The following is a 13,394-nucleotide window of genomic DNA, read 5'->3' as shown; positions in this document are numbered from 1 at the left end:
AAAGAAAAGCAAAACCTGTGCTTAACAACAGCCTTGATGCATCTTTGCCAGCAGGGACTGAACCTGGCACTTTGGAGCTGGAACTGTCAACACCTGACAAAAGCAAGATCAAAAATACAACCTGACAGGAGGGTGACAGCTCTGCAGCCCCTGGCGCAGGAGCCAGTGGCATGGGGGGAGCAGGAGGGGTGTGTGTCCTGCAGACTCGGGACCAAGGGCAGAATTGCTGCTCAGCTCAGCTTTCCAAAGAGACAGTGAGTGGCCTGGCTCTCTGCCGCTCATCTTTGGATGGAGCTGGTGCACAGGCTTAGCTGGACTTTGCTGTTGCTGCTCCAGGTCAGTGCCCGTGGAGCAGCGTTGTTTGCCTTTCCCTCACGGTGCCAGCGAGCAGTAAGGTGGGCAGAGCTGGCACACGCAGCCCTGCTGGCCTCCTGCCCTGGCCACAAAGCCACACCTGAACAAACCCCACTGCCAGCTGCAGCCAGTGCCCAGGGACAGACACTCTGTGTCCCCCCAGCGCCTCCGGGGGCAGGTGAGAGGGGGAATAAGGGAGAGAGACGCTCAGGTTGGGGAAAAAAGACACAAGAAGAGGTAGAAGGAAGACATAGCGATAACAAGGATGGTGAGTTACAGAGCAACGTTCACAGATACGTGACCATGGAGCCCACAGGCCTCGTGGCAATGACTTCCCCACCAGGAAAGTCCCCACGTGAACCCAGCAGCAGAGGAGGGTGCCCAAGCCCGGGGACAGCCCAGAGCAGCCCTGGAGCAGCCGAGCCGGCCCTGCTCGGGCAGGCAGGAGAAGGCACCTGTCCTGGTGAGCCGTGTCCTTCCGCAGCGGGGGCAGCGGGAGCAGCCGCAGCGGCCTCAGGACAGACCCAGGATCCCGGCGGCAGCAGCAGCCCGAGCAGGGCCCGAGCAGCCCTTTTATAGGGAGCCCCGTGGGCAGCAGCGCCGCGATGGGTCCGCCTGGGCCACCTGACCCGCCCTTCGCACGGGGTCTGTCTGTCTGGGGTCGGTGTGTCCAGGCTGCTCCACGCGGGACGCCCACGGTTCCCGCCGGCTGCACGTGCCCCCCTCCCGGCGGGGCCGGGCGCGATGCCGGTGAGCAGCATTCCCGGCACCGCGTGCCGCTGCCGCCTGCGCGGCCTGAGCAGAATCAGCCGGGCGAAACACGGCACGGACCATTTTTTTAGGAATTACTTTCAGGAGGCAGGATTCTGTATCACCGTCTTGTTAGGGCAAAGCGGGGGTTGTGTATGGAAGCAGCTCATCCTTTTTTTGTTGTTACAGCCGTGATGGGGAAGGTACAGGAAAGGTTGGCAAGACTGGAGGCGCCTCCCAGCGTGGAGAGAAGAGCAGACAGACCTGTTTGAGTCTCCAGCCTTCAGGCTCCCACAACAGGAAAATGACACTCGAGCAGATGTTGCCAGGTCTTCCATGCCAACCCACCTGTGCTGTGGAGAAGCCCGCTGGGGCCGGAGAGGTGCCTGTGTCTGCAGCACCGGTGGACACTGGTTGGCCACACTGACTCCATGGGCACTTTTCTCCTGTGATCCCAACCACAGAGACCCTGAGAAAGGCCCACGGCAAGGACAGGAATCAATCAGGTTTGCAGACCATATTTTTTTTGTCTCCGTGAGCAGAAGGGAGCAGAACACACTTTCTTCTTTGGCCACAGGGTTTTTGGATCCCCCTGTGACCTCCTTCCAGCAAGGCATTGGACCTGCAGTTGCCAAAGGGGATGAGATACGTTCCTTTCTCTTCTTTCTCTTGCAGTTGTAGCGATTCATAGCAGCATAACCAGGGCTCAGAAGTACCTTGTAAACCACTTCCCCCCCCCCCATTTATATGGAGCTGCCTGGGGCAGTGCTTTGGGCTCCTGCAGCAGGGAGCCCTGGAGTCAGACCCAGCCTTGCAAAGCTGCTGTTTGAAAAAGCCACAGCAGCAGAGCAGCAGTGAGAACCATGCCAAGCAAGGGGCCTGGGGCTGTGGAAGAGCTGATACTGCTGTGATTTCACACTGTGTGAGCAGAAAAGTCCTCCCCCGTGCTCCTCCTGCACGCTCTTCGCAGGCTGGTGGAAGCCAGCAATACTCTACAGTTGGTACATCTCAAGATGGCTTAAAGGGATTGTTCCTGTACCCATGGAATAAAGTGATCTACTCAGGATTTGGTAAAAACCAAAAGTTGTAAAATAAAGGAATAAACAGACACAGAGAAGAGCCCACAGGCCAAGTGCAAGGCTCCAGGGAGACCTGAGAGTACCTTCCAGTGCTTAAAGGGGCTCCAGGGAAGTCAGGGAGGGACTTTTCACAAGGGCTTGTGGTGAGAGGACAAGGGATAATGGATTAAAACTGGAAGAGGGGAGCTTTAGATTAGAAATTAAGTGGAAATTCTTTAATGTGAAGGTGGCAAGACATGGGAACAGGCTGCCCAGGGAAGCTGTGGCTGCCCCATCCCTGGCAGTGTTGAAGTGCAGGTTGGCTGGGGCTTGGAGCAGCCTGGGCTGGTGGGAGGTGTCCCTGCCCATGACTGGATGAGCTTTAAGGTCCCTTCCAAACCAAACTATTCTGTTAAAATAATGCAGCTGCTCTCTCACTTGCCCCTCCCCCCCCCCCCCCCCCCCCCCCCCCCCCCCCCCGCTTGCAATGACCCTTCTTTCTTTATTTCCTCAGTAAATATTAAATAAAGCTGCAATGATTGACAAGCTCACAAAAATACAGGACACTGAAGTTGGCAGCTCCAGATGTGGGAGGTGCAAGTTCAAAGCTGTTTCCTCCAACGTGTGGGCAGCAGGAGAATAACTAATAGAAAGAAGCCCACAGGGCACAGCCCAAAACCCACGGGAGCTTTTGTAGCTCTGTGCCTACAGACACCCTCAGCATAGGCAACATTTGTCTCTTTGGAAGCAGTTTTGGGCAAGCCCAGGACTGCTGGCAGCTGGTGGTGAGTTCTGACTCCATGGGAGTAAGCTGTAGGAAGCAGAGTCTCACCCTTTGGCTTTTATTAAGTTGTTATAAATAATATTAATTATGCCTGCAGTACAAAAAGCACTGATCAAAATATTTTGTCAAACATCTTATCAGAAAGACTGTTTACCAAAAAAAAACACTCAGCTGTATTGAAGCCTTTAGAAAAAGCTCTTAGAAATTAATAAATATGTTTGATTAGCACTGTCAGGGATGCACAGTCTGTATATAGCAGCATTATAGTGCATTTAATTCTATATAAAGGCAATTAATGTCATAAATGAAGACTAAGCTCTGACTCAGCCTGAATAATTGTCATTATCTATCATATGGCATGCCCAGAAAAACTTGACTCTGCAATGATAGGTATGAACAATAAACTTGGCATTAACATACCAAAACAATTAGGGTATAATTCAGGCTAAATGATAAATGGCAACAAAAAATATTATAAAAATCACTCCCATTCTTGCTTTTTCCCAGCATCAGCGCAGAGGGGTTTGCTACAGAATGTTCTTCATGATGAGAAGTGAAAAAAAGCATTGTTTTCTGGAGTACATGCTATGGAGAGTTTAAGGTGAGTCAAACATTTACTGTTGCACTGATATTATTAAATATAAACATGGATGCATAAATATTTTGCTGCAACAAGCACGACTGTGTGTTGATTAGCAGAGATGTTTAGATGTGTGTGTGTTATAGTCATTTACTGAGGGAGGTGCAGCCACCTCCAGAGAGGGACTGGCTGATCCCACAGCTGGGGCAGAGCAGACGGGGGGCTCTGATGTCCCTGACCCTGCTCTGTGTAGGATGAGGCTGGGTCTGCTCTGCACTTCCAGGAGTCCCAGCAGGGACCTGTGACCCTGTGGCCTTGCCTGCTCCAGCTGCACCACCAGCTGGCTGTGGCTGCCACCCATGAAGGGCACAGATCAAAGCCAGCATCTTCCAGCTACTGCTTCAGTACCTGACAACATTGTCAGGGTTTTCATGCCTCCTGGGTTGACTCCAGGCAGTGATCAAACTAGAAAGCCATCCAGGAGGGATCAGTCACTGAAGACTCTCTGTGCTAACCTGAGATGAGTTGAGAACTTTGCTGCTGAGTCTGTGCAGGTTCAGACTGTGTCTCCCACCAGCCAGAGAACCTGTAGGAACACTGCACACCGTGAACCTGAGGCTTGGGCTGGCTGGACCCACTGTGTGTGCAGGTGTGAGAATGTGTGTGTGTGTGCCCACACCGCCCTAGAACAAGAATAGAAGCAGGAAAATGAGAAGCTCATGTTTTAGTCTCTCTCGGATCTAATGCAACATGAGCTGGGAGAAGAAATTAAAAAAACCTAAACAAACAAAGCCCACATCTCTCCCTCCCAGCAGCACCTTCTCTCTCTCCCACCTTCTTCCCCACGTCTCCAAAAAAGTGAAAAAAAAACAACAAGCCAACAAACAATTTTTTTGGCCTGTTCTGAAAGAAAACTAAATTAGGGATTTTGAGCAAGAATCCCTGTTTGATGGTAACACGTATTTAGCTCAGTACTGGCTCTGCCCTTGTGTTTTTATGCCGTGTAGAGAAAAAGGATAACGTTGCAGAGCCTCTGCCTTCATTATCTGCTGGGCTGGTAATTCGTTTCTTGCTAACAAAGGCTTGGCTTTGTTGGAATTTCATCTTTTGGCTGTTGTAATTCATTCTTATATCTATGAATATTAAAGCAAGGCCAAGAAGGGCTTGCAGACACCTCTCCAGCCCTCATGCTTGTGTGCAGAGAGTGTCAGTCAAGGCCTGACATGGAGGTCTTCATCATTATGCAATGTGGCCCATGTTGCAGCTGTCAGATTTTCGTTTGATGCTGATTAACTTCATCAGTATAATTGTTCAAGTTGTCTGGAGAAAATGGGAGGCTAAATACCTTCCAAAGTGATCGACACACTGCGCCCAGGCCGCTGTTGGGATGCTGAAGGCACCTGCAGGTGCTGTGCTGCAACCTGAATGAGGTTTCTCTCACCTCTTGCCAAAACTTCTCCTTTTCCCCCCTCAGCTCCCCCAGCAGTTACCTGGCAGAATGATTTGATTAGTTGTTCATTTAATTGCGTTCTGGGGTGCTGTTGAAAGTAGCATCCTTCAAAGTCATGGAGAAGACTCAGCAGTTAGAGACAGCTTTGGCACCATCAAATGCAGACAGGGCAGGAGGGCTTCATTTGCCTGTGACTGGGCTTTGGGGTTGTTATAGATCCCAGCGCTTAAAAAGGCACATTTATTTGCAATTAGCTGCCAGCTCCCCCAAGACCCTTTCCAGGTGCTCTTTGTGCACAAAGCCTGCAGTACCTTTGTGTCAGGCCTTTGGATGCCCGTGTCTGACAACCTCATGAAATAAACTTTAGTCACAAGGGGGGGGAGGGGGAGGGAACAACTGAAAAAATATATTTATTGGAGTAAATAAAAAAAAGTTAACCAAAATCCTTTATTGATACATTCTTGGATAATATCACAGGATTGAGAGAATGGAAAGGAAGGGAGGAGGTTGCAGCAAAGATTGGGTTCACTAAATTGGCACATAAGCAGCAAGATTAACGAAATTACTTGTTACAAACAGTAGAAAACATACATGCTTTTTTAAGTCCTTATCACACTGGTCAATCATGGTGGGGCATCAACAAAAAAAAAAAAACAACAAACCTCAAGACATGTAAAAGCCATATTCTTTCCTCCAAATATCATAAGAATTAGTGAAATTATTGCAAAATAGTCATATACCTTAAATAAAATAACAAAATAGAACACAAATACAAATATCAAACATAAATTATTAACATGTACCATAAAATACATTACTGGCATGCATTCCAAATATCAAGACCTGTACTAAAACTCAGCAAAAATCTTTTCTGCTTCCTCTGCAGCCCATCAGAGTCGGGAGGGGGGGGGGGACTAACTTCGCCAGCACAGTTTTTGGTCTTTAAATTCTTTTTTTGTTTGTTTGGTTAAAAAAAATAACATATATGGATCGCAGTGATACAATAGTAATCATACAAGTCACGTACATAGGTCTTTTAAATCCTTAGTTGGTTGTTTTTTTTCAGATGTGCTAAGTCGGAGCAAACAGGGCCTTGATGAAACTCTGCATCCAAGAAACAAACAGTGAACTCAAACCAACATGGATGGCCATATGCAAAAAATCCTCACAAACTGTACAGAAAGTTCAAAAACTTGCAGTCTGGAAGTACATAGAAAGACAGAATTAGCCCCTTAAAGTCCTTGCAGGTGCCCCCCGCCCGGGCCGGTCCTCCCGCCCGCAGCCGGGCCCGGCAGCTCCCGCCGCCGCGGCAGGTCCGAGGCCACGGAGCAGGTCCAAGGCAGCTCCCGCCGCCGCGGCAGGTCCGAGGCCACGGCCAGAGGCAGCGCCGGCCACGTGCGAAGCCGAGAGCGATGCAGGGAGTGTCAGGGAGCGGCCCTCGGGCTCCTCTCGCGCTTTCCCGCAGCGTGGCCGTGCCCTGGCCCCCCGAGGGAGGATGCACATCCTCGCCCGTCCTCCGCCCCACGCGGGCTAGATCACCAGGTTGTTATAACTGACGTACTTCTTTTTTGCAGCAGGGCCTGGAAGGGAAGCAGAGGAAGGTCAGGACCCCGCGCCTCGGGCAGGGCGCAGCGGCAGCTCCAACGCCCCAGCTCCTTCCCGCAGGCACAGCCCGACGCCGTGAGCTCAGCCCAGGCCTGCTGCCAGCTCCCCACATCCCAGGGAGATTTCTTTTTTTAAAAAAAAAAACAAACAGTGATGTTCTCTCCAACTTCTTCAATCTCCTGGGCTAAAGTAGTTTTTTTTTTTCCTCAGAATTCTTATTCAAGTGTTACGACTTCTGACAATTTCTCAATGTCGGGATCAAGGTACCAGCTTTCCTAATTCTGACCTTCAAAATTAAATCTGTTTGCAAGGAGGAATAAATAAAGCCAGTCAGTAGCTCCCTTGTGAGCGATGCCATGCTCTTCTGGCAGCAAAAACTGCAAATATTTGCAGCTGAATACAAAGCAAAATATTCTGCAGTACTTTGGCAACACTGACAGATTAGGGACATATCAACTGATAACGTGTTCTCCACCGGGCATGTTAACAAAGACATCACTATTTATATGCAAATTCTGTAACTGGATGTAACTACTTGGTCTGGGCTTATGAGATTTTATATTGAACCGTGTTCCCATGAATACAGAAAAGGCCTTTCACCCCCTTACACACTTTTGAAGACAAAAAGAAAAAGCAAGTCTATGAAGTACGTATGTTCTTGCAGTAAAGATTAAAATCCAACGTTCTGAGTTATCACAAGACCAGTATAAGCTAATGGGTATGCTCAAAAGGTTAAAATCACCGAGCATTGCTGCTGTGCTCAACTAGTCTTTTTCAGCATTTGTGGGTTTTTGAGTAACTTGGATTCAACAAAATATATTCACATGAATCATAACCAACCATGCACAGAAAAACCAGATCTAGAAACAAACCTGAGCCTCAGTGCATCCCCCAGTAAAATACAGATTTGGAAGACAAGTGAGAGAAAGGGATAAGGCTGATTTATCTGGGATTGCTGGAAACCCTCTGCTCCTTTTGCCTCCACCACTGGAGAGATCTGCTGGCCCCAAGCACCCCTCCCTCTGCTCCCACTGTCTGTGGGTATTTCCCTTGGCATATCCTACAGACAGAAAGCATTATTCACCAGAGACCACTGTTAATTTTTTTGGGGGGTCTGCTTTTCAGAAATATGTTTAAATAAGAACAGGCTCTGGACGAGCAACTTGGAATATTTTGAGAGCTCAATGCACAATTAATTCATTTCATTTCTTGTGGTGTTCACTGTCTTTTTTACTGACAAAGATACAATCTCCCTCCTATGTGTTTTCAAGACTGTCATTTAAGAACCTCCTGGGTAACTCCAGTGCTTTGCAGGGTTATTCTGAGACCCTAGTTCAGTTGTTTCACCATGTTCCATAGCAGAGTCTGAGCTGTCTGCTCCATCACCCACTGATCCTACAAAATGCTGATCGTTTTCAGCTCCCATTAACTTCTCTCGGACACGAAGGTGTTCAAAGCATGACAGGATGAAACTCATTATCCTTCAAGGCTGGACTGCAAATATTCAATAAACTGGTAAGCTATTAAATGCTGAAGAGAGGTAAAAGGCAGCTGGCAAAAAAAATACCATCATGAAAGAGGTTGCGAAGTAATTACATGTATTATTTTGTGATATACTTCAGCTTTGTCCATTACGTGCTCCAATTTCAAATAGCGGCAGAGCTCCTATGACAGAGGAGATGTTGATACTCTCCAGTGCTGGTTCATCTCATGTCAACCCCTCCAGGAAGTTTTACTGCAGCATTCCCAGCAAACCTGCTATTTTACTTGATGGGTTTTCTCACAAATCCAACCACAGTAGCTCATCTCTCATTTTCAAAATGACAATGACCCACCAGTGCCAAATGAGTTCAGCCAAGAAATACTGTTGACAGTGTGTGCTTCCGTAACCTCCCATGAAACGATGGGCTCCACTCAGCTGAGCCTGAGACAGTGGTTATCTTTGGCAGCACTCTGCTTCTCAAGAATAATGTAGTTGACAAAAACATCATCCATAATTTAGATAAAGTGATCAATAAATGCCTCATGATTACTTTGGAAAGCCAATCTTCCCTGGCTCTAAAGGCTGTTGGGCCAGAGCAGGTCATGTCTCTTGTTCTGTGGCTGGTGCTGTTCCCTGATCTGCTCCTGCCCTACCTCCAGGAACCTGGAGCTCTGCTGCTGTCCAGCTCCCAGAAGTGCTCCGGGCTTGATCTGGAGTCTCCAGCAGAGAGCCAGTCCACCTCCACAGGGAGTCTCTTCAGAGTCTCAGCTCATCGTTATCACAAGCAATTAGCATCAGGTATGGATTTGATTTTCCTCAAAGAAGTTAATTTACATGAAAATGGGGAATGCTAATGAAACATCAGCATTACCAGAATTCACCCTGTTGTAATTTATCCAGGATACACCAGCATTCCCTGCCCTTTAAATGGAAACCAGATACAGATCTCCTACACTCTGTTGCTGTTCATGTTAATGGATGACAGCTTTCCAGCAGAGAAAACACATTGTCCTCTTGCAGATAGCATATGCATGTTAATTAACATACATATGATTGTGTCAACCTCAGCCATCCCTGCTGGGAGGCAGAGCCACTGGCAGGGGGGGCAGCAGCACTGGCAGGGGGGCAGCATGTGCTCTGAAGCACTGGCATTGTGGGACTTGGGGGAAAAAGGGACCTTCCTATTTAAAAAGAGGCTGCAAATTGCTGCTAGTGACAGGCAGCCTTTTCTGCTCATTAGTGGGTATAGCAACAGTGTTATTAGGAGAAGAAATTAGTATGGGAAATACCTGAAGAAAACAATTCTGTATGTACAGACAGGGCTGGAAACAACCTCCAGCCACAGGCAGGTGTCAAGCAGAGCACAGCAGGGGATTCTACTGCTCCCACTATCATTTTGCCTTAACTTTGCTTGAGATGGAAATTGTTTTGTCCACATTATGGTGGGACCTGGCCTGGGCCATCACACTTCAGACAGGCTGGGAAGGCCTTTTCCCACTCCTCATGAAAGGATCCTGCCCTCTTCCCTTGCCAGCATCCATCTCAGGACGCTGGCAGGCAGCCCAGCAGGAAGGATGCGCTGATGCTCACGGGAAGTTACAGAGATGAACACAACCAGGATATCGACATGCGGAAAATAAACAGTATCTGTTCAAATAATTAAATTGAATTATACCCCTTTCCTTTTCAGCTATTATCAGCCCTGCCCAACAGGCAGTGGGGGGCAGTGACAGTCTAGACCTGTCCCCTGCCAGCAGTGGGTAACAGGGTACATCTCTGTGCCAGCAACATATTAAAACAAACACACAGAAGCAAAAACCCTCTTTGGATATGTAAGTCTCATCACTTGACTGGTTTCCATTATCTTGAGCATGGGCTACAAAGAAAGAAGCTCCCACAGCATCCAAAAGCAAGGCAGGTCTGTCAATACTTGCTCAGAGTCAGATTTAATCACTTTCACTTCAATTTTATGCACATTTGTAACCTCTTCCATGCTTAAAGAGAAAAGATTTACAGTGCAAGAAATGAACCTTATTACAGCCTGCAGGCATCTCAAGCTATCAAATGCATGAAACATGATCTTAGTATTTCCAGCACTGAGCAAGAACTGACATCCTGATGGCTACAGGTCTGGAACTTCTGCTCTGATTTCCTTTGCAGTCACCGTGGCAGATGATGCTTCCCTCCTCTCTCTCATTTTCCTAATTCTTGCTTAGAAACCTGTATCATTCATGCCGGGCAAAGCAGAGGCTTCCCATCCACCTAAAAGAGAAATGTCTGCATGTGGCTCCTCCTCTGCTCCATGCCCGAAAGACAGAGCTATCCACATGCTCTGCTGCCTCTAAATTGGGGAATATATATGAGAAAGAGATGAAAGCAACAGTCCTAAATGATCTACCTTCTTGCCCAAAACCTGACAAGTGGAATGAAGCTTGGAGAAAATAATATAATTTTATATTTAGTATCTAAATGTAAATAGATTGGTATATCACACGTTCACATCTCTCCTGTTGTGCTCCTTACCACAGTATATTTGCAGCTTAGCTGGTATATAAATGCCTACAGTTGTGTAAAAAATATTTCATTTTCTTGCATGTGTCGGGGGGTAATTGCTTGTCTCTGAGCTGCAGCCTGAACTGCCTGACTTTTATGCAGATTAGCACACAGAACCTCATGTTTTAATAATAGAATGCGAATATATTAAATTACAAATACAACATTAGTAAGAAGAGTGTTCCTCCTAATCGCTTTACAGCCTTCTCTTCTCATCAATTCCAGCACCCAGAGCTGTCACAGCTCCCTGTCACTCTGGGTGAAGCAGCCCCAATTAGCACTCAGCTGCCCGCGGGTCACCCTGGTGTTCCTGTCACCCCAGGGCTTTGCTGGCAGATGACAGTGACAACAGGGAGGGAGAGGCCACTCAGGAGACTGTTTCCTGGTCACTAATTTATCTGGTCCACCAGAGGCCCGACACAGCCTGGTGGCAAGGGCAGCAGGGCCAGGTGATCAACACTGCAGGAACAGTTCTCTCTCTTTGGGGAGTTGTATCAAAACTGAGTCAACCACAATACAAAAGTGAGTAGAGTTTAACCTCCAAGGTGGACAGCACTGGTGCTGAAGCCCTGCCCAAGGCGTGAACAACCCAAACACACTTCTCTGACTGCCCCTACATCCCTTCTGATGGACACGGCTCTCTAGATTCTCCACATGGGATAATGGGATTGATCGTCCTTGGCAATCACTGGAGAAGCTGGAGGAGGGAGCAGAGGAAGAGGCTGTTCCACAGAGCACCCTGGTGGGAGGCAAGGGCTGCCTGCAGAGGGGATGGGCACCTCAGAAACCGAGAGAAAAGCCACTGGGTAAGGGAGCTGATTCCCACAGCCAGCGTTTGAGCTCCGTTTGCTGCTCGTGTGACACATGGTGCGTCACATCACGTGTTACTGGTGTGCTGCTTGTAACCTCCACAAACTGCTAGAAAATCAAAACCAGAATGAAAGTGGGTGGTGTCAGTTATATTTTAAGTTTGTCTTTCCTTACCTTTTTTTCCCCTATATGTTTCAAATTTCTTAGTAAGATTTCAGCCCTCTGCTTTGCTCTTGTAAATCGCTTTTCTGTCTGATTCCAGAAGAAACTCAAGGCACCTGAAACCTTCACCCTGTTGCAACCTCTTTGTGAGAGACACAAATGTTTGTCTTCATAAAAAATAACTAATTTGGTTGTGTATCTCACACCATTTGTTTCACATCCCTCCATTCAGGATCACCTCGCCCCTCCCACCCTGCTCTGCCCCATTGGCTCTTTCATCTGAAGAACATTGGGGCATGCAGGTTCAGCTGCTGGAAAAGGACATTCTGCACGTTACCACAAAACCCCAGGGAGTGAGGCCCAGGGCTAGCTAATTCTCTAGAAAATCCAGAATCTGTGAACAGCATAATTAATTCATTAAACTCCATCAAAGAGCACTCCAGGAGGGAGGCATGTGAGGGCTCATGGTGAGGATGGTGCCGCACCGGCAGAAAACAAACCCCCAGCTCCACTGCAGTTTCACCAGCTCCAAAACCAAATGTGATTTTCAAATGAATTGGTATCCAAGGCACAAGACCCTAAATTGTCACTGCAAATAGGATCAAATTAAGCAGCCCCAGAGATGGAGCATAAAGCTGAGAAGGAACTAAAACAGCATAAGAAGAGACCAGGCTGTGTCGCTTAGCAACCACCACCTCCTCAGGTGGGAGATGGGAACCCAGACACATCCGCACGGCTGACAGCCGTGGCCTGCTGATGGGAAGGAGCTTTTCCAGATCTCTGTGATGGGTTCAGTTGGTGCTGTGGTGGTGAGGACCACGGGCCCATGTGGGGTGAGCAGCAGCCCCAGCGTGAGCAGCATCCTGAAAACCTGCAGCGCGGCTCCTGAGCCGGACGTGCCAGAGCACTGAGGCTGCTTCAGTTCTGTCTACTTACATCTGGTGCCACCCCGGTGTCTTTGCTCCCAATCTGCAAAGCACTGATAAGGTTTCTGAGCTCCCACCTCAGAGGCAGATGAGGAGGTGAAGCCCAGCACCCATGGAACCCCCATGATTAATGCAAGGGAGCAGGATCAGAAACACAGCCCGAGGGATCCTGCACTCCAGAGCTGCTTCAAACGCACTCGGTAACCTGGATTCACCCCTGCTGCATTCAGAATGCAATTAATAACAAAATGATTGCTTCATATTATTAGCATAATTATGTTTATGCATATGCATGCAAATGTATTATTCAGAGCAGGGCTGTGCCAATGCTGCAGCATTTCTACCTACCCAGTGATCACACCGCTGTCACCTCTCACACTTCTGAATCCCTCCTGTTCCAGCCAGGGCTGCTCTGTACCTTCAGGGCTCACTTAGTATTTTCCCTTTTAGAAGCAGCTGGTTACCCAGTTGTGCAGCCCTGAGCAAACTCGGACTGCAGAGCTCATGAGGTGAGGGATATAACCACATTTGCAGTCAGCCTTGGACCCAGGAGACTGGCAAAGCACTGTACAGAGCCGTGCCAGGGCCACAAGTAACAATTACAAACATCCAATATCATGGGTTGCTTTGGAGTTCCCAGAAGGATTTAACAGGAAACTAGAGTACAACCTTGCCAGCTCCCCAGGGCACCCCTGGATTTGAAGTAGGTTTTTCTTTAAACAAAAGTCCATTTGAGCTTAAAAGGCTTCCAAGTAATAGCTGCCATCAGAAGTGCATGTTTTTAATTCATCAGGTTTTCTATGATGCCCTTTTGGTGAGAAGAGAGATGTATCTGATGGGAGGAGCAATAGAAGCAGTTCTTGGGTGAGATAATGGCAT

General features: G+C 48.1%; 1 protein-coding gene and 1 long non-coding RNA gene across 6 annotated transcripts in view; one reads left to right on the top strand and one right to left on the bottom strand.

Annotated features, from left to right (window-relative positions):
* LOC127388141 (uncharacterized) overlaps nucleotides 1–10,836 on the top strand; it is a 57,630-nt gene extending 46,794 nt beyond the window's left edge. For 2 of the 4 annotated variants that reach the window (XR_007890320.1, XR_007890318.1), the window contains exons 4-5: nucleotides 1,294–1,610; nucleotides 3,454–10,832. This is a non-coding gene — a long non-coding RNA (uncharacterized LOC127388141). Of the gene's footprint in view, nucleotides 1–1,293; nucleotides 1,611–3,453 lie in introns of all 4 variants that reach the window. The other 2 variants (XR_007890321.1, XR_007890319.1) reach the window with 2 other exon arrangements.
* Nucleotides 6,539–13,394, bottom strand: part of GRM7 (glutamate metabotropic receptor 7) — a 233,624-nt gene continuing 226,768 nt past the window's right edge. For both annotated transcript variants that reach the window (XM_051627271.1, XM_051627273.1), the window contains one exon: nucleotides 6,539–6,556. The gene's annotated coding sequence lies outside the window, so the exon portion shown is untranslated. The remainder of the gene's footprint in view (nucleotides 6,557–13,394) is intronic.

The sequence above is a fragment of the Apus apus genome, chromosome 9 (genome assembly GCF_020740795.1).
Source record: "Apus apus isolate bApuApu2 chromosome 9, bApuApu2.pri.cur, whole genome shotgun sequence".
NCBI classification, from domain to species: domain Eukaryota; kingdom Metazoa; phylum Chordata; class Aves; order Apodiformes; family Apodidae; genus Apus; species Apus apus.
This window is presented reverse-complemented; position numbering and strand designations above follow the sequence as displayed.